This window comes from Trachurus japonicus, chromosome 22, assembly GCF_045865225.1.
Source record: "Trachurus japonicus isolate A0001 chromosome 22, Traja_1.0".
In the NCBI taxonomy this organism is placed as follows: Eukaryota; Metazoa; Chordata; class Actinopteri; order Carangiformes; family Carangidae; genus Trachurus; species Trachurus japonicus.
Window position 1 is genome coordinate 3,624,974 of NC_140928.1, and position 19,675 is coordinate 3,644,648.

The window sequence follows — 19,675 nt, forward strand, 5'->3', positions numbered from 1 at the left end:
CAGTGCAACAAAAAAGATATATAAGATCACTGAGCAGAACCGTATGAGAACAAAAACATGGTGGCTAATGCTAAGAACAAGCCGGAAACATGTTATTCTTGCACCGTCTTTGCTTGAAAGTAATTATCTTAGCTTAGCATAGGGAGACAGATGGCAGCCATTTTTGTTTGATGCACCAAATCCCTAACCTGGGTTACCCATGCTGCCTTACGCGCGATTTTATTCGCTCTGCAAGTCAGCCTGGAAACCATGGACCCAATTTTTCCCTGAACGAGGGGAAGCAAGACGACGACGATGACACACCAAAGCTACTTTGTTGATAGCTTGTCGATCCAACATGGCGGCAGACGCTTTACCGTTCGATGCAGCGTTAAAAAAGTGTTTTAAGCAAGTTTATTTTGAAAAAAGAGCAACGTTTAGCATTGGATTTCTGTCGCTCTACATACGTCATCGGGTATGATTGATACAATTGGCTATAAACTACGTACAGACACATTTGATAGACATTCCTAGCGCCCAATAAACAGCTCTGGGCTTTCGTAAACCACGCCTCAAATACGAAAAAATGAACGGGTGATTCCCAGACCGAACTCAGTCTACATTGAGATGAGGTCTGGTGTTAGCCAGGCTAGGAAATCCCGCCCTACAATTGCAAATCTGTCTGACTGACTGAGTGATCAAGTTACTCCATTGGTCAGCTGAATACCATGTGACACGACTAAGACAATAAAAAGTAAGATGCATAAATGGACGACATAAAAATGTGAAACCACCAAACTTGAATATAAACAATTAGAACAGTTTGTAAAGTGCAAATTAGGAATTTTAAAGAAACAAAGGAGCATTTACATCTTTTCGTTCTGGCTCTAAAGGTTTTGTATCTCCATCCTGAAGGAAGAAGAATACATTTACTAAATAGAGGGTGATTTCTGCAGATTTTACCATTGCCGTGTGGCTACATTATTGGGTAGCTTTTGTCGACCTATAGCCACAAATATAGTGATGATATTGGATGGTGTAGATGTGCAGTTTCCACCAGAAAACACTGCAATAAGGCAAACAAAGAGGAATATGAAGACTGGTTGATTGCAAACATGAATGTAAATTATGCAAGAATTAAAATACCTGGACAGACGAGGAGCGGCATCAGGCCTCTCATCTCTTGTGTTTAACTGACAGGAAACAAATCAGACTTCAGACTCAAGTGCTTCTCTAATCCGCTCTTCACACTGATCTGTTTTTGTGTCAGACGTTGGAAACGGTTGGAAACCATCAAGACCCTGACGATGACGACCAAGACGAAGACTCCCGTGTCTCCGTGAGGAAGAGAACGCCATCTTCAAAGCGTCTGTGGTTTCTGAGATAAAGAAGCACATGATTTCAAGTTATTTACCATTTTGTCTGACTTTTACTTTAAAGCCCTGTCTGAGCATTCACACATGTTGCAGCATATTTTGGGTAAAATTTACAATGCGCTTCTGATTATGAGAAAATTCCTGAAACAGGCACCATGTTCCTGCTATTAATTATCTCTCCCGGCGAGCAGACCCTAAGACTCCATGCTAACACGCAGAGACCCTTGAAAGGTGTGATGTGCACATTCCTGTTTGTTTTGACTTGACCATCAGTCAAAGCCTTTTTTTTTTGTTTTGTTTTTCATCATGGCAATCTGTCAAAGCAGCGCCACCTCTCTCAGGGTTTATTTCGGCTTTACGTGCTCAGATTTCCCACAAGATCCAGCCCCAAAACCAGGGAGTTTAAACCGTGGCGTCGAGGGTTAGAAAGTGTTTTGTCAGTTTAATTATACTTTCATACATTTGGCAGCTAGATGAAATGCTAAATGTCACACTTTCTGGACCACTATTGTCTCCGGCTCCTTGTCATTCAGCGCAAAGTGGAAAGTTCCCAGAGGAAACGAGCCTCGTCGGTCCGACGTGTGGTTCCGCGGAAAACCGTTCCCACCTTTGTGCGAGTCGGGATTCAAAGGCTCCGGCTCTGGCTCGGGCTCGGCTGCTCTGTAATGGACTCCTCCTCTCTTGTTCTCACATGTTATGTTCTGGTTTGGCTCCGAAAACCAAAGAGGGCACTTCCCCTCGACACAAAGTGGAGAGCGGCGTGTCTCCGTCTTCCGGTGGTTTGGTCGGTAATCATCGCCTCTCCGTTCCCGGTGATTTGCAAAGTGTCGTGTTTTTAAAAAACCACTTACGGCCTCATTTGTTCAAACTCTGTCAGTGTTAAATCTAGTCAAGATGGGGAGCGGGCGCAGAGCCAGAGGGAGTGGAGGTTTGTGTGTTTGTGGGTCTGTGTGTGTGTGTGTGTGTGTCATAACATGTCAGCCCCTCTGTAGATCTGTTATCCATATGAACAGTGGGTTTCGGCAGCGTTAACATGTTTCTGCACGCTACATTTCAATGTATATAGCTAAGTATATACATCTAAATATGAATCTGTGTGTGTCAGCAGAAGTGTGGCAGAGTAAGTGTTGAGGTTGTTCTGATGTCATCGAGGTTATTATACAGTAGCTCAAAAATGTTTCCGTGTACAAGTGTGTGTGTGTGTGTGTGTGTGTGTGTGTGTGTGTTGTGTTCTTGTACCTCTGTCTTTGTAGGGACCAGGTTTATTGTGAGGACATTTTAAAAGAATGAAAACATTTCTGCAATGTGGAAACATTTTTCAGAGAGTGAGGACATGTCTTTGGATGGCAAATACACATTTTGTTTTTCTTTGAATTTTTGAAAATATTATTAAAAGACGTGACATTTTTTTTTGGAAGGGAGGACATGTTTGGATGACATTTAAAAAGTCACATTTTTGTGGAAACTGGTAGGATTTTTGGAAAGCAGAGACATTTCTTTTTTTTGTTGTGGGATCATTTTGTCCTCTCTTCTTCAAAACTTTGGACTCAGCAACTCGTCCACCAACCAGAACGACTATAGGGACAGTTGCACGCCAATGGAGGCAGGTGATACTGGACCTTATTGTCATAGTTACAATAACTAACACTTAGGTCGTATTCACACCTGGTTTGTTTGCTTTGTTCCGATACAACAACTAAACAGATACAACTGTTGCATTCTTTTTTGGGGGGACGTGTTTTGCAAAAGAAGAAGAGCGAGTTAATTAGCATGTTAGCTAGGATTTCTTTAGGTTATTTACCAGTTGACATTGGCGAATCAACAAATAGCTCCAACTCCTCAGACACAGCCTTTTTGCCTCGCCTGAAGAGCAGGAGTTGGGTGAGAAGCATCCGAACAATAACAGGTAGCATTAAATCAATCAAATAAAGAAACCGTTACTAATAGCTTACGAGCTAATAGCCACCGTTCACACGCGAGCAGTTACCCCACATAGCAAAAGGAGTCCGCCGCGGACCCGCCGCGGATGTAGCGCGGCTTCCGGAACGGACCCGCGAAACGGACCCGTATCGGAGTCCACTTGCTCTCCGTGATGGATCCGCAACGAAGGCGGATCGCGGACCCGTCCTGGATCCGCGCTGCATCCGGTCCGCATCCGCGATTTAAATCATACCTCCGCGGCGGGTCCGTTCAGGGCCCGCAAATCCGCCGCGGATCCGCAACAGACTCATAATAACCCTCTGGCCCGGATCCGTTTGGGACCCGCAACGGACTTATAAAATACCTCTGGCCCGGGTCCGTTCGGGACACGCAAATCCGCCGCGGATCCGAAACGGACGCAAAAAAAACCTCTGGCCCGGGTCCGTTTTGGACCCGTTCATCATTTTCAAAATCTCCATAAAATAGCTTAAACTAAAACTATAACTATGCCTAGCCTAGACTTCTACACCAAGCTTAAATCTGCATTGCCTTGCATTTTTAACCCAACACTATTGTCAATATACAGAAAAGGTTGAAGTCAAGACATCAATTAACTGTACAAAATGAGGCTACAACTTCAATGAAATGTGAAGCTAAAATATCAGAAAATGAATAACTGGTGAACGACAAGAAGTTCAATACAAATATTGTTTATTCTTTTAAAGTACATGCTACTGGGGTTCTCGCGTGGATGGAGGCGGGACACGTCTCCTCGCTGCACAATCTGCCACAAGGTGGATGGCGTGTTTGGTCACCTCGTCATCTGTGGCTGACCTGCCACTGTATTTTTTCTTACAGCACCTGTAATCAAACAGACAGATATATAGGGAGTCAAGGTCATACCATGTTTAATTCCGAGCAAAAAGAAAAAAAGACATCAAACGTTAAAAAAAACAAAAAAAACAGCTGATCGCTTATGTGACAGGGTGAGGGTAAATAAACACAGCTGATGTGAGCGCAGACCTGTCAAAATGCCCTGTCCTGCGTCAGGTGTAACTTAATATGAACGCAGCTCAAAGCGCCTCTCACGGTGACCAAGCTCAGATAAATACATTGGATCAGCTGTAGTTTATCGCGTGTCCTCCCGCATAAAGCCGCAATATACCGGAGCTCCTAAAAAAAAAAAAAAAACGCTACGTGCGGTGGAGCTAAAAACAGCTGAGTTCTCCTCTACTACAGCTGAACAGCTGACATGTGGTCAAGACGTACAGAGACCTGTCACAGTGTCACCTAAACTTCAACCTCAGACTGTCTGCTTCTCAGATGATCACACAGGGAGAGCATGAATGTGTGATGAGTTGTGTTACAGAGTCCTGTATCAATGTTTAGGCTTATTCGTCAGTGCTTTATGTTGTCATGATAATTAATAGGCCTATATGCTGAGAAATAAGATTGTAAATAAAACAAATCCTACAGGGAAGACCAATTTATGTTTAACGAATCAAATATTGTTTTGGTCATAGTAACTGATAATAAATAGGCTATGTTTAATTCTCTCTCTCACACTTTGAGAGTTTGCGGTGCTGACGAATGTAGTCCGGTTAGTTGGCTGGGGTCACGAAAATAAAGCGTTTTACTTCTCAAAACAATATGCGTTCAAAAGAGTGATACATTTGCATCACAAAACCGTTGTCCACAAAAAAGTCTGACCTCACAATCGCTTGCTGCTATTTTCTCTATTTTCTCTCTTCTTCTTCTCTTTTCTCTCTTCTCACTGCGCGCTGCCGCCTGTAGACGGCTGTGCGCATTTCCATCAGCTGTTTCATGGAGTTTATTGCTCGGATAGTTCACGTAATCTGATTATGACACAAGTGATGAAGCCATCCCTTGTTTTAGCACAGAGCCAAGGGGAGACCTTTATGAACCTGATGTGATGCTGAACCTCATCAGATGGAGTTAGAACGGGCAGACACAGAGAGGAGGGACAGGGAAGCAACAAGCTGAAGTTAGACCACAGCTGCAGCTGTGACAGACAGGGTGACCGGGTGATGATCAGTAATGCAGCGCAGTCCGTGATGGAAGATCAGCCGGACAAATGTACACACTATCAGGATGATTATTTTTTCTTGCCGCTATAAAATAGCGAGCCTACACACCAGCCACGTCCACTCTGTTAGCTGGCTCAGCTGACCGGTGGTCAGATGGTGGTTAGATCTTCACATGTTGAACAAAGTGCATCCAAACGCCAGGCTAAAGAAAGAGCGAGGATCCTCTGACAGCTGCAGGTGAGCTACACGTCAGCTGGCTGCAGAGGAGTGCTGTTCTTTTTTTTTTCCAGCAGCACCATCCTTGGAGGTGATGCACGCTGTCTGTCTGTATATTTGTTGGTCTGATCTTCCACCATGGACTGCGCTGCAACGATCACTCTTCTCTGCTCTAACCTCTTTCCTACAGTCTATGGAACTCCATCTGATGAGGTTCAGCATCACATCAGGTTCATAAAGCTCTCCCTTTAGCTCTGTGCTAAAACAAGGGTATAGATAGATATCAAAAGACCCGAACTATCCCTTTAATGAAAAATAAACACACACTTTGATATTAAGAGCACTACCATATTATCCTACAACTTAGCTGACTGTAAAGTAATTACAATGAGTAGATGTTTTAAAGTTTATATAAAATACGAAAGATAACATCTCAACATACTAAACCTAAGTAATACTTACCACATACTCTCAATAGATTCTCCGGGTCCTCATTCAGGTAAACGCAGAGGGTCTTTAGGACGCATTCTCTTCCCAGATCCACGTCATCATCCTACGGCAGAAAAGCAGAGGAGAAGTTGTGTTGTTTGAGTTCATGTCTGTGAAAATTCTCATTTGTCCTGGTAAAAGGCATTTTTGTCTTGAAGACAATCAGTTGTTACACCCCCAACCCAGAGAATATATTTACTTCATCCATTGGTGCAATGATGCCCCCTATTTCTTTTTCATTACTGAGTAATTGTTTAAAAATAATATACATAAATGAAAAAAAAACAATAAACTCAGAAAACAACAACTGATTTAGTAATACTCACCACTACTGCAGAGCCTTTGACACAGCACCCTGAGACATGTCAAATATTGCACAGCAACTGAACACCCTTTACACTGCCACATTCACTAGAGAAAGAAAGACAAATGGAAATTGGTTTAGTTTGTGGTGCCATATTATTTTGTGTTGTAATGAAGACTGATTATTAGACATATCTCTCCAAAATAGTTTCAACAAAAAAAATGAACATTAGAATCTTAAAGGCAATAGGACTTGCAGTAATTATCTTTACTCACAATATTAAAAAAGGAATAATATCATAAAAGAAGGCCAGACAACAAATGTAGCCTACAGGGACATCGATCTGCATCACCTGTTACAACAGAGCTGCGCAAAAGAGAAAAAGTGATCGCCCCGAGAGCATTGTAATCATATCGGTTAACAAGCGTTGGTTATCATCAGTCAGAAAAAAAATTCAAAATGTGCATCCCGAAAACCAACAAAACCAATTGAATAGTAGGCTAATACTCACCACTACACAGCAGCACCCAGAGACATGTCAAATATTGGCATAGCTGGAGGATTATCTGCACAGTAAAAATAGAAAAAATGTTGAAAAAAAAGTCAAGTATGTGGGTGTGTAGACAACATAAACTCAAGGCAGGACATAGAAGACACAAAATAGCTAACTTTAGTTGACTTAAGCTTAGCAAAAATGACAGCCCTCACTATTTAAAAAAAAAAGTTTAAAAAAAAAGAAAAGCTGTGTGACCCAGCCCCTCCTCCCCAGCGAATTAAACATAGCCTATTTATGACCAAAACAATATCTGATTATATTTGATTCATTAAACACAAATTATTGGTCTTTCCTGCTTGATTTACAATTTTATCTTGTTTCTCAGCATATATTAATCATCATAAAGCACTGACAAGCTTAAACATTAATATTGCCAGTGTGCATGGCATGTGTGAGTGTGTTTGTACTGCTGCTGTAACTTGTGAATTTCCCCTTCGTGGGATGAATAAAGGCAGAGGGAGTGCTGTTGTACTGTATATCAGCACGGGTGTGCGGCCTCGTGCCTACGACCGAATCACACCCGTGCTGATATACAGTACAACAGCGCCGTTAGCCGCCGGCTAGCGAAAAGTCACGGAGAATTACGACATGAGGAGCAAAGAGAGGCTTAAAAAAGTCATTCTAAACTCCGTAACGTTGGAGTTGGTTGCCCTCTTCATAAACATTACGGTGTTTTTTATTTTTTAAATAAAAGCCGAGCGGCTAACTAGCCGTTAGCGGCTAACTAGCCGGCTAACTAGCCGCTAACGGCTAGTTAGTTTTAAAGAAAAGAAAATAATTATTTAAAAAAAAAAAACACCGTAATGTGTATGAAGAGGGCGACTCGTAATTACTGGGAGTCGGAACACCGGGCATAGCCTACTTAAATCGAGGAAATGGGAGGTCGAGGTCGGAGAAATAGCAGCTAAGTTACATAAGTTACCGCTAGCATAGGCTAACGTTACACAGCATAACAGCTGCGATACATTAAAACAGATAACCATAACGTTACCAAATAACAATGTGTGTTTTTTTAGTCACACAACCACAACATATTCTCCCGAAATTGCTATCCCATTTTAAAACAAATAGCTACAGACGTGCATCATCACATCTCAGCTAGAAGCTAACCTAGCCTGTTGCACAAAACTACACAAGTTCTAACAGTGCTAATATCAAACAACGTCATTACAAGCATTAATATACATGACGATTAAAAACACAAAGGCCAATGTTTACTGTGAATGTCGCAATACATCAATAAATCAATAAACTTACTAGAGGCTTCAGCACAACCGTGTCCCAGCAAAGAAAGATGACTCCTCTAGTCTCGGCTCGGTGTGGACTACTGTGGTCGACCGACAGTAAAGGCGCGTCCGTGTCCACACGTCCGACACGGGTCCGTTCGGGATCCGCTGTTTGACGGTAGAATAACGGCTCTGCCTGGAGGCGGGGCTGATCCTCTAGGCGGCGGCCAAACGAATGTGACAGTCACGCGGGTTTGGTGACTTGAATGCGGATCCGCGTCGGAGTCTCCTGCTGTGTGGGACAGCTCACGGTCGGGACACACAACAGTAGTTGACCAAACCAAAATTCCACACCGTTGATATTTCAACAGTTTATTGTCCGAGAAACACAACAATACAGAATCACATCCTCAATGTCCGGTTTTTCTTATTTTCTTTTTATGTGTCCGGTTTGTTTACACGATTCTTGGCGCGTCCGCTTACGTCACAGCAACACCTGGCACATCTGCTGACGCGTGTACATGATGTAGTGCACTATAACATACACGATGTAGGGGATAGGGAATGAGTGGATGATTTGGAACATAGCTAAATTCTTCCTCAGATTTTTATTGATACTTGTCGCCATGGTTACAATTATCATGCAGAATGGCCATCAATAATGAGACAGCATATTGGACGTCGCTCTTCTGTGACAGGCTAAAACCCGTCCATCCATCCATCACAGCCTCCTCTTCACTGTTTACACATTACATAATAACGACGACCACTAGGTGTCGCCTAGCAATGAAAAGGCAACAATGGCGCATCATCAGCTGCTGCACCGACGACCTGTCTCGACTTCAGAGTTGAGGTTAAAATTAGGTTTTGATGAAAAGATGAAGGGAACATATGTCGATGGCTCTCAGAATAAAAGCAGAGAAGTACAAGTATGTGTGTGTGTGTTTGTGTGTGCAAAGTAATCTCAAGGTTGAACTGGAGAAATGAATCCAAACAGAGTCATGATAAGTGTGTGTGTGTGTGTGTGTTGAGCAGCTGTAAACAGTCAGTGTACCCAGTCATGCTGTTTTACCTCAGCGGTGACGGCCTGTAATGGAAACCCAGAAGCTCATCATTAGCGAACAGGCACCGTCACCTCTTGTAAATTAAAATGTCAGCCAGATATTATTTTTATACTTGTGTCGCCGTGGATGAGTTCTTCCGCCGTGAACGACACACAGGGCCGTTGCTAGGAATTCTGGGCCCCCTTAAAGAATACTAAAGTGGGCCCCTCCCCCTAACTTTTCCTTTTTTTTTCTTAGACTACGTATGTATTATCGTTTTTTATTTAGCCTTCTTTGCTTTGATGCTAATGCAGCATTACACTGCAAAAACTCAAGTATCTTAGCAAGAATATTTGTCTTATTTCTAGTCAAAATGTAATTTCTAGTCAAAACAAATCTCATTATACTTAAAATAAGACACATCATATTAAAAGTAGCTTGTTTTTAGACACTTTTTACTTCTTTCAAGCAGATTTTCACTTGGAATAAGTAGAAAAAATCTGATAGTGGAGCAAGTTTTTCTTCCTTACAAGCACAAAAAACTTACTTTCACTGGCAGATTTTTCTATTTATTGTGAATTTAAGTGAAAATTATCTAAAAACAAGTTAATTTTTTAGGTAATGAGTCTTATTTTAAGTGGAAAGAGATTAGTTTTGACTAGAAATGAGACATTTGGACAAGAAATAAGACAAATATTCTTGGAAAGATGTTGAGTTTTTACAGTGTACTATGAGTATTAGTCAGGGTCTTACGCAGAATAAATCAGTCAGACAAAGATTAGACTACTGGGGTTTTTTATGGGCCCCACTGGGCGCTGGGCCCCTAGAATTATCATCACCTTTCTCCCCTATACAACGGCCCTGACGACAAGCACATGAAGAGAAACAGGAAAAGTGCAGTCAAAACAGATTACCACAAAGAGCTCGCTGCACCTTCACCGGTTTATAATTTGACAGAAACTCTGTGTGTGTGTGTTTGTGTGTGTAAGTGGAGTTTCAATGACACAACACGACCACAACAAAGACTCCTTCCTTATCAAATCAAGTGGTTTACACGGTAATCCCATAACAGGTTCAACCTCAAACCTCACACACATAAATCTGACGATGACCCGATGTGAGGTCTTTGGCTGCCAGACTCAGAAATATTTAAGTTCACAGCCAGTTAAATCCTCACTCCGACATCAGCTGAAGGGGTAAATTCCTACATTAAAACACACACATGATGTGACATGTCATCCCCAACATCTTCAACATGCAAATCAGCTCAGACCAGCTGATAAATAGATGATGATTGGTTCATTTTAGGAGATATTTTTTGAGAAACAGATGATGTGACATATCACACAAAATGCAAAGCAGCTCCAACCACCTGGAGATAAAGATTAATAACAGATCGTCGTGTGGTGGGAATGCCTACAGCCTCGATGCAGCGATTAAATCAAGTTATTCTCATGTTCTATGTGGACGCATCGACCCTGTTTAACACTTTAAAGAATGTGGAAATCGGGGAGACACCGTGAAGGCCTCGGATTTTACACTCTCCATCTGTTTTATTTGACGTGTCGACCCCTATGATTATATACTGTACGTATATTATATGTGGGGTTCATCTCTGGAGCTCAGGTCGATGAGCCAATCAGAAGAGAGAATGCGCTTAACCGCTTCAACAACAAAGTGTTTGAATGAACATTGTTGTTGTTGGTACAGCTGCTACAGTTTTATTGGTTAATGGTTAAAACTTTTATTATCATATTTCTGTCCTGTTCACTTTTCTTCACCTTCTTAATGAAATACAGTTTCCCCACTGGGGGATTATTGTTTTGTATCGTAACCATATTGTATCGTATTATATCGTATTCATATTGTATTGCAATCATAGTGTAATCGTATTGTAATCATATTAAAATGCAATCATAGTGTATCGTAATCTTATTGTATCAGACTGTGTCATAATCGTATCAATCATGTTGCATCATATAGTAATTATATTGTACTGTATTCATATCGTATCATATCGTAATCACATCATAATCATATTGCATCATATCGTAATCACAACGTATCGTTATTGTAATTGTATCGTAATCATATAATTTAATATCGTATTGTATCATGCTCGCATCATATCGTAATGACATCGTATCGTTATTGTAATCATATTGTAATTGTAATAGTATCATATTGCAATCATATCGCATTGTAATCATATCGTATCATAATTGTATTTTATCGTATCATATCATATCATATCATATCGTATCATAATTGTATTTTATCGTATCATATCATATCATATCATATCGTGGCAACCGGAAAATATTTTTTCTTTCCCATGTGACACCAGTTGCGACAACTATTCTAATTTAGTTCAGTTCAGTTCAGAAAACTTTATTATCCCCCGAGGGGGCAATTTGTTGTGCGACAGGCAGAACAACACAAAAACACAAACAAGTCAAATACAAAACAAAACAAGTGCATTTCAATCACAGTGCAACATTAAGACTCCGGGCACCAGTGCCTCGGGGGGGGGGGGGCAGGCTCACAGTGGATGATTTATAAAACCAATTGTAATTGGCACAAAAGTATTCCTGAATCTGTTTGTTCTGATTAGATCTTCATGTTTTCAAATAAATATGTTTTTGTCCTTCTGCTGCTGCTGCTAATCTGTTTTCTACCTGGTTCTGTCCAGTCCTGTGTCTGTAAACAGTGACAATGACCTCGGATCTGCCCTGAAAATCTACAAACTCATCGACGTATGCATTTTACAATATTGCAGCATGAATCAAATATGAAAACATACAAACTAATCAGGAAGCAGCATTGTGCATGAACGCTAACCCTACACATGACAGGAGCAGAATGAAATGGTCCAGTGTTTCTGCTGTGGTGCAGACAGTCATTCAGCTCAGGAGGGAGGAGATGATTAGATGGTGATGGACGGTAGGAGGGAGGTGGTGTTGAAGACACAGACACACAAACACAAACAGACACAAACACTGTCAGCAGATAAAATGTAAAGTGAATAAAAACAAACATCACATAGTTAAAGTGATTTGAAGTCAAACAGCCGAGTATCAACGAGTTAAGTTTAGGTTCCTGCAGGTGCTGTGGTGTGTGCACGTGAAACCTCCTTTAAAGATCTGATGTCAAAAACAAACTCATTAGTATCTGAACAACATCTCTGCTCTGCCCCGCAGATAAAAACCAGTAGAAACACACTTCTCTTCTCTTCACTTCACTTCTCCTTCTTTCTTTCTGTCATTCTTGTCATTTTTTTCTCTTTAATTGCCTGCCAAAGAGGTGATGTGGAGAGCGGAGCAGCTCCAGACTGTCAGTGGGCGTGGCCGACTGACGACTCCTGATGCTAGACACCGACATCCACCATCCACACACACACACACACACACACACACAGAGACGTGAACCCTAACACATGTATAAGCCTCACCACCACCCAGACACACACACATACACACCTTCCCTCTCTCATTATCAGTGTTCCCTGGCTCCAGGCTGCAGGTCGGACCAGACCGAGGCCTCATTACTATCTGAGGCTAATGCACTAACCACCACCTACGTCCTCCTCCTCCTCCTCCTCCTCCTCCTCCTCCACGCTGAAACTTATTATCACAGGTTTGATTTCCACTTGTTGCACAGTTTCATTCCTTTTCTTTAGCTGCTTCAACATCATTCATCATTAAACAGGGATAACAGCAGGTCATGCAAAAGGTTTCACCGAGCGATCTGAACCCAAATAGAGTCGAGTCCGGTCGGACCGTATCATTGTCTCCACCCTGCCATGGGAACATAATCTAGATTTAAGTTGTGCACTTACACTAAGTAATGTTTAAGGCTCGTGTACTTGAGTTCCAGTTTAGGGAATATGAGCTTTCCATTTCCTTTCCAAACAAGGAAATTACACCCAAAGTTGTTTTTTTTTACAATTTCAGTATTTTTGGTTGTAACTTTCCATCATCGCTCCTGCACATGTGTGTGTACGTGTATATGTGTGCATGGTGGATGGAAAGAAGGTGGAGTAAATACTCAGAGAGCTGTTGAGTGGAAAACCGATAACAAAAAGATAAAACATGCATTTCTACTGTACCTCTCTGTCAGGGGTAGGACACATTTCCCAGAATTCCCTGGATACACCAGCACATGGTTTGTCAGACACATGACATGCCATTAATAATGATTTCAAAATCATGACAAACATTTTATATTACAGTCAGTTGTGTCCACATAGAACATTAAGTTCTTACTTTATTACCCAGTTTCCATCCTCTGGCTTTTTGACTTGACTTTCTGTCCTTCAGAGAAAATGTTCCCAGAAAATTTGCTGTTTTGTTGTTTAATATATTTGTTAATATTTCATCGTTGTTGTTGACTTGTATGACAGTCCCACATTTTTTAATTTATTTACTTTTTTACATATTTTCACGTCTGATTCAGAAGATGGTCGGAAATTTAAGTCCAGTCCAGGAACAAAGAATAAATCCCTAAACTCTTTTATTGCATGTCTGACGTCGATCCGTCATGATGCAGATGTATCCTGGTTTAGCAGCAGTGTTTTATTTTGCAGGGGAATATTTCATGTTGCAATAACAGACCTGTCCTGCTGCTGGACGACGTGTGTTAGATGTCAGACATCATATTGCAAGGAGTCGGGTAGTTTATGATGCTAACGTTGGCTATGTGTTGCAAACATCACAAATAGCTCCTTTAAAGTTTGAGGCCTTTGCTAGCTAAGCTTTAAAACAAATGTGAGTTCATTTATACTGAAAGTGAATCTCTTCATTAAGCAGTTAAGATATGGCAAGCGGACTTTACATTTAAAAGCTAAGTTTGACTATCCGGAATTAACATAGTAGATATGAACAAAGTCTATCTGAATTGTCATAATTACATTTTAAATAGTTGGATTTGTCATTCAGGATATCTGTAATTCAGTTTTGCCGAGTCAAAAAGAACATTTCAGATATTCACAACTACGTTCTTCCTATAGGACAAATTACGTCACTTTTGCCATTCACGTGTATGGGGTTTGTCATTACAGATATCTACAATTCAGTTGCAGATATCCGCTATATATGAATTACGGATATCTGTAACTGAATTACGACTATTCCTAATTCCATTTTGAGATATCTACAACATCATTTCTTCTAGTCAAAACTTAATTTAAGATATCTGAACAGGGACATGTAGATATCTTTAATTGAGGTGAATTAAAGATATCTTGAACTGGAATTATGACTAGTCAGAATCAAATTGTAGATATCTCAAACTGGAATGAGGAATAGTCGTAATTCAGTTACAGATATCTGTAATTCACATAGCGAATATCTGCAACTGAATTGTAGATATCTGTAATGACAAACCCCATACACATGAATGGGAAAAGTGACGTAATATGTCCTATGAAGAATGTAGTTGTGGATATCTGAAATGTTCTTTTTGATATCTGCAACACATATCCAGTCTGGCTTTTAAATGTTGTAAACGGCTTGCCATAGTTAAGACGATGTTCGGCCTCCTGAGCAGCTGAGAAGTTCTGCTCCATCTTTGTGTGAACTGCACCGAGACACAGTGGAGGTCAGACAGGCCTGATAGATGTTTAATGTTCTGTGTGTGTGTCTGTGTCTGTATGTGTGTGCGTGTCTGTGTGACTTTACAAAGCGTGAGAACACAACAGAGGTTATCATTTACAAAAACTGCCGCTTTGTAGTTTTTTGCATTGCTGCCTTGCCTTCTATATTCTGACGTTTGCCAAACAGCCCGGTGGAGGTCAAACTGTGTAAATGCCACCAGTGATATAGAGTGTGTGCGTTAGTGTGTGTGTGTGTGCGTCTGATTTACTGTGTGTGAGAACGTGGAGCCTGTCATTTCACAAAACCACATGACTGGTACTAAACATGGGAGGAGGAGGGGGATGTGTGTGTGTGTGTGTGTGTGTGTGTGTGTGTAGAGGAGAGGGAGGGGGTTACACTGGGATATGTTAAGAAGTCCTTGAAGGTTGTGGTTTCTAATTGTCAGATATAACCAGTCTGACTCATTGTTTACGGCTCGCGACAAGAAGCCTGTGTGTTCTGTAGCCGTCCATTCATCAAGCCTCCATTCCTGATTAGGCCTGTGCTGAGTTATGGTGGGAACCAGTAACATTTCCTCCCTCATGTGGACCCGGGTTCCTGCTGATAACAAACAACCGCACAAAGCCCTGCTGTGTGTACGTGCACCGCCACGGGCTGTGTTGTGTTGCGTCGCATCGCATCGCTCTCCCTCCGTTTGCATTCAGATTGGTAGCGGAGCGGTATTAATAGATTTATGAGACATGGAGGACCCTTATATAAACCAGGAAGTCCACATCACAGGGACGTCCCCCCCTCCCTGTGCCACTTCTTCTGTTTTCTATTGAATCACAGTCCCCTGTCAACACGTGGGCGAACTTCAAGTGTGTACTTGTGTGGAGCTCCACTTGTGGCTTTGATGCATTTGCTATTGTTAAACTCAGTATTTTATTATGTGCTTATGTGATTTACTTTATGCTTTTAATATCACACGTCTCTTATATATAAAATATGATGTTGTGTATAGTTAAAATATTTTGGGACGAAGGAAACTCCAGATTTAGTCCAGATTGAAATCTCAGCGACTCCTTTTGGGTTTGTAAACATGTCGACTGTCCCACCGGTGACACTGGGAGCTGGTGCAGCAGCAGGTGGTGCAACAGGTTCAGAGTGAAATGTGGATGGATCACTGGATCACTGTGATACAGCAGGAAGGCATCACCGGTCCTGCATGGTGAGCTGCATGGAGGCCGTGGTGGTTGAGGCATTACTCATTGTTGGCAAATTGGCCCATTGCCATAATCCCTATAGTCATAGCAGTAGGTTCGTTACCTTTAATTGTCGGTGCAAGCTGTTTTTAGAACGGCGGAGCAGAGCCGTGAGCTGCTCAGAGCTACGCTACGGAGGCTCATGGGATTTCTTGGTTTCCCTCATCAAACTCATCAAATACACAATCCAACAACTCCACAACGCTCTGGTGGACAAGTTGTGACCTGCACATTCACCACGCTATGAGATAATAACACAACGTTACCACACAGAGTTGTTTTAGAGGGAAATTCATGCAGAACTGCTGATGCACGTTGCCTTCAGGGACAGTTTTTCATCAAGCAGTCTCTGTATTTCCCTCTAAAACAACTCTGTCTGGTAACGTTGTGTTATTATCTCATAGCGTGGTGAATGTGCAGCTCACAACTTGTCCACCAGAGCGTTGTGGAGTTGTTGGATTGTGTATTTGATGAGTTTGATGAGGGAAACCAAGAAATCCCATTAGCCTCCGTAGCGTAGCTCTGAGCAGCTCACAGCTCTGCTCCGCCGTTCTAAAAATAGCTTGCACCGACAATTAAAGGTAACGAACCTACTGCTATGACTATAGGGATTATGGCAATGGGCCAATTTGCCAAAATGTTGAACTACTGTATCCCTTTAAGGCCCGTTGAGAACTCCATAATCGGCATACAGAGAGAGGAGAGCAGCTCCTGCATGGGGAGCACGGCTCTGACTCGGCTCCTTAACGGTGGAAAAGCAAAACTGGTTCAATGGAGGAATGTGAGTTGAACCAGAACCAGCACCGAACCAGCACCAGGTTGTTTTTGGTGGAAAAGGTCTGTGACTGCTCCATGGACCTTGGACAGTTTCCTTTTGACTGGTCTGTCAGAGATCTTGCAGCATCACCTGGCTCACGACTTATGTTGAAATGATGTTCTTTTCCCCATGCCGGCCCCAACGGTGCATTCAGGGGTTTAGAAACACGTCTGTAACCATCAACACCACCAGTATGTTGTAGGTTGTGAAGGTGTTGAGAGAGCTCTTTGCTTCGACCCATGATAATGATGATGCTTCTTGATGAGAAACCTTTTTAAAGGCACTTCTTCCTTTCAATACTTTACTACTATACTACTACTTCATTACACATAACTTCATTTGTGGACATATATACAGTATTTTGATTTCTTTGTACGTGTGGATTACTTGGGTTGTTACCGACATCTGGTGAAAATTTCATGTTAGAAACATAATGCTGACGATTTCAATACTTCTCTTTGCCGCTGTATATTGTGTTATTGTATTGGTTTTTAAATGTGTTTTGTTTACAGTAAATTTGGATGTTTCAGCTTCTCTGTGAAAAATGATTTACGCCGCCACAGGAACTCTGTCTACTGTACTCAGACAAGTCGTTTTATTCTCTCTGACAAAACGTTTCCTCTCTAAATCAAACTTGGCATCAAACAGTCTGTGTCTCTGTCACCGAGACCTCCACTGTGTCTGCATTTATTCTAAACAGTTTTATGGTTTATCATGTTTCATGTTGTGCTTGTATTACATTTTTCTTTATTGCTGCATTCTGCCTATTCTCATCGACCTGCTGTTTCTCCACAGGGAGCAATAAAGTTTCTTCTCCTGCCTCCTCTGCAGCTTTTTCTGTAAGTGAGAAGAACGTTTTTCTTTTTTTTTTTCTCCATCTGCCAAGTTAAATAACCTTTAATGCATTAATGAAGACAAATGGATCTGTCTGTGTGTGTGTGTGTGTGTGTGTGTGAGAGCTCCTCTCCTCCTTCTGTTCTCCTCTGAATCTGCTGTGTTTGGTTTTGGTCTCCAGGCACCAGGATCATGTTTGACGGCGGCTTAGAGCCAAACAAAAAAAAAAAAAACTTTGCTCTTAAGGTGCAGTGCAGAGGGTGAGCCCTGTTTGTTCACCTGTGTTGTGTTTTTTTTTTTTTTTTCCCAACACAACAATAGCTGCAGTGTCTTTCTGGACCAGTCGCTGGGATCTTGTGTCAGTCGGACAAACTTCATCCATCACAGAGTCACAGAGCTGCAGCGGAGCAGCTGATCTGGAGCTGTGATGCTCATCAACAAGACTGAACTTTCTGTAGGTAGGATTAAAGATCAGAGCAGCCATGACTTCATTTTCTTTCTGTTTTAAAGGGATAGTTCAACATTTTGGCAAATTGGCCCATTGCCATAATCCCTATAGTTTTAGCAGTAGGTTTGTAACCTTTATTTGTCGGTGCAAGCTATATTTAGAACGGCGGAGCAGAGCCGTGAGCTGCTCAGAGCTACGCTACGGAGGCTCATGGGATTTCTTAGTTTCCCTCATCAAATACACAATCCAACAACTCCACAACGCTCTGGTGGACAAGTTGTGACCTGCACATTCACCACGCTATGAGATAATAACACAACGTTACCAGACAGAGGTGTTTTAGAGGGAAATTCATGCAAAACCGCTGATGCGCGTTGCCTTCAGGGACAGTTTTTCATCAAGCAGTCTCTGTATTTCCCTCTAAAACAACTCTGTGTGGTAACATTGTGTTATCATCTCATAGCGTGGTGAATGTGCAGGTCACAACTTGTCCACCAGAGCGTTGTGGAGTTGTTGGATTGTGTATTTGATGAGTTTGATGAGGGAAACCAAGAAATCCCATGAGCCTCCGTAGCGTAGCTCTGAGCAGCTCACGGCTCTGCTCCGCCGTTCTAAAAATAGCTTGCACCGACAATAAAAGGTAACGAACCTACTGCTATGACTATAGGGATTATGGCAATGGGCCAATTTGCCAAAATGTTGAACTATCCCTTTAAAATGTTTTCCACAAACACGTTGTCCAGTCCAACTATGACGACATAATGGAGGCAACCTTCAGACAAAGGTCAAATGTTGAGGTGACTGTGACCTCGATGTCTGAGGAAACCCAACAGTCGTCCACTGTTGTTTTTGTTGTTGTTACATAACATGTAGCTCAGTGTGGCTCAGGTTACCAGTCAGAGAGGCGTGGCTGTGACATCGTTGTTTGGTGGTTGTCTCTACATGAAAATGCTGGGGCGGTATTTTCCGACTTATTTACTCATCCAAAAGAAAAAACTGTTTAGGACTCCAAAAATGCCAACTTTTGCGGATGCTCCCAAACCGTTTCTCTGTGTGGACGGACTCGATATATATTACTGTAAGTGGTGACAGAGGTTAAGAAGAACCATGAGGTGATGATACTGGTCTTGAATCAGCTAAATTTGTAAACGAAAGAGTCGCTGAGACAAAAGAGAGAGAGAGAGAAAAAAACAAAAACTGAGCCTGAGACAAAAAGAAATCAAGACCACGAGCGAAACATTAAATCAAAAGCTCTCGTCTCGTGCACAAGAAGCCGTTTCTTTTCCCACACTACAGCTGTTTAAAGAAGAGAGGTGGTGTGTGTGTGTGTGTGTGTGTGTGTGTGTGTGTGTGTGTGTGTGTGGCAGCAGCGGCTCACAACAGGACAGGCCTGATTAGTGACACAGAGGAGCTGGCTCTGCATTCCCAGCTGCCTCTGTCCTGAACACACTGTCAGCAGCACATCAGCAAACCTCACCAACTCCCCCTCCTCCCCTCCTCCCCTCCTCCCCGCCTCCCCCTCTCCCCCTCTCCCTCCTCCCAGAGGGGGTGACACCACCATCCTCTGCCCTCCAGTCCTCC

General features: G+C 42.1%; 2 long non-coding RNA genes across 2 annotated transcripts in view; one reads left to right on the forward strand and one right to left on the reverse strand.

Moving 5' to 3' along the window:
• The window catches only part of LOC146963246 (uncharacterized), a 268,846-nt gene that overhangs the window by 122,841 nt on the left and 126,330 nt on the right, over nt 1-19,675 (forward strand). The window lies entirely within an intron of this gene.
• On the reverse strand, nt 6,002-8,201 carry LOC146963248 (uncharacterized). The gene is made up of 4 exons (XR_015034769.1): nt 8,146-8,201; nt 6,844-6,898; nt 6,355-6,439; nt 6,002-6,092 (listed from the first exon to the last, which is right to left on the reverse strand). It is a non-coding gene; the product is annotated as an uncharacterized LOC146963248 (long non-coding RNA).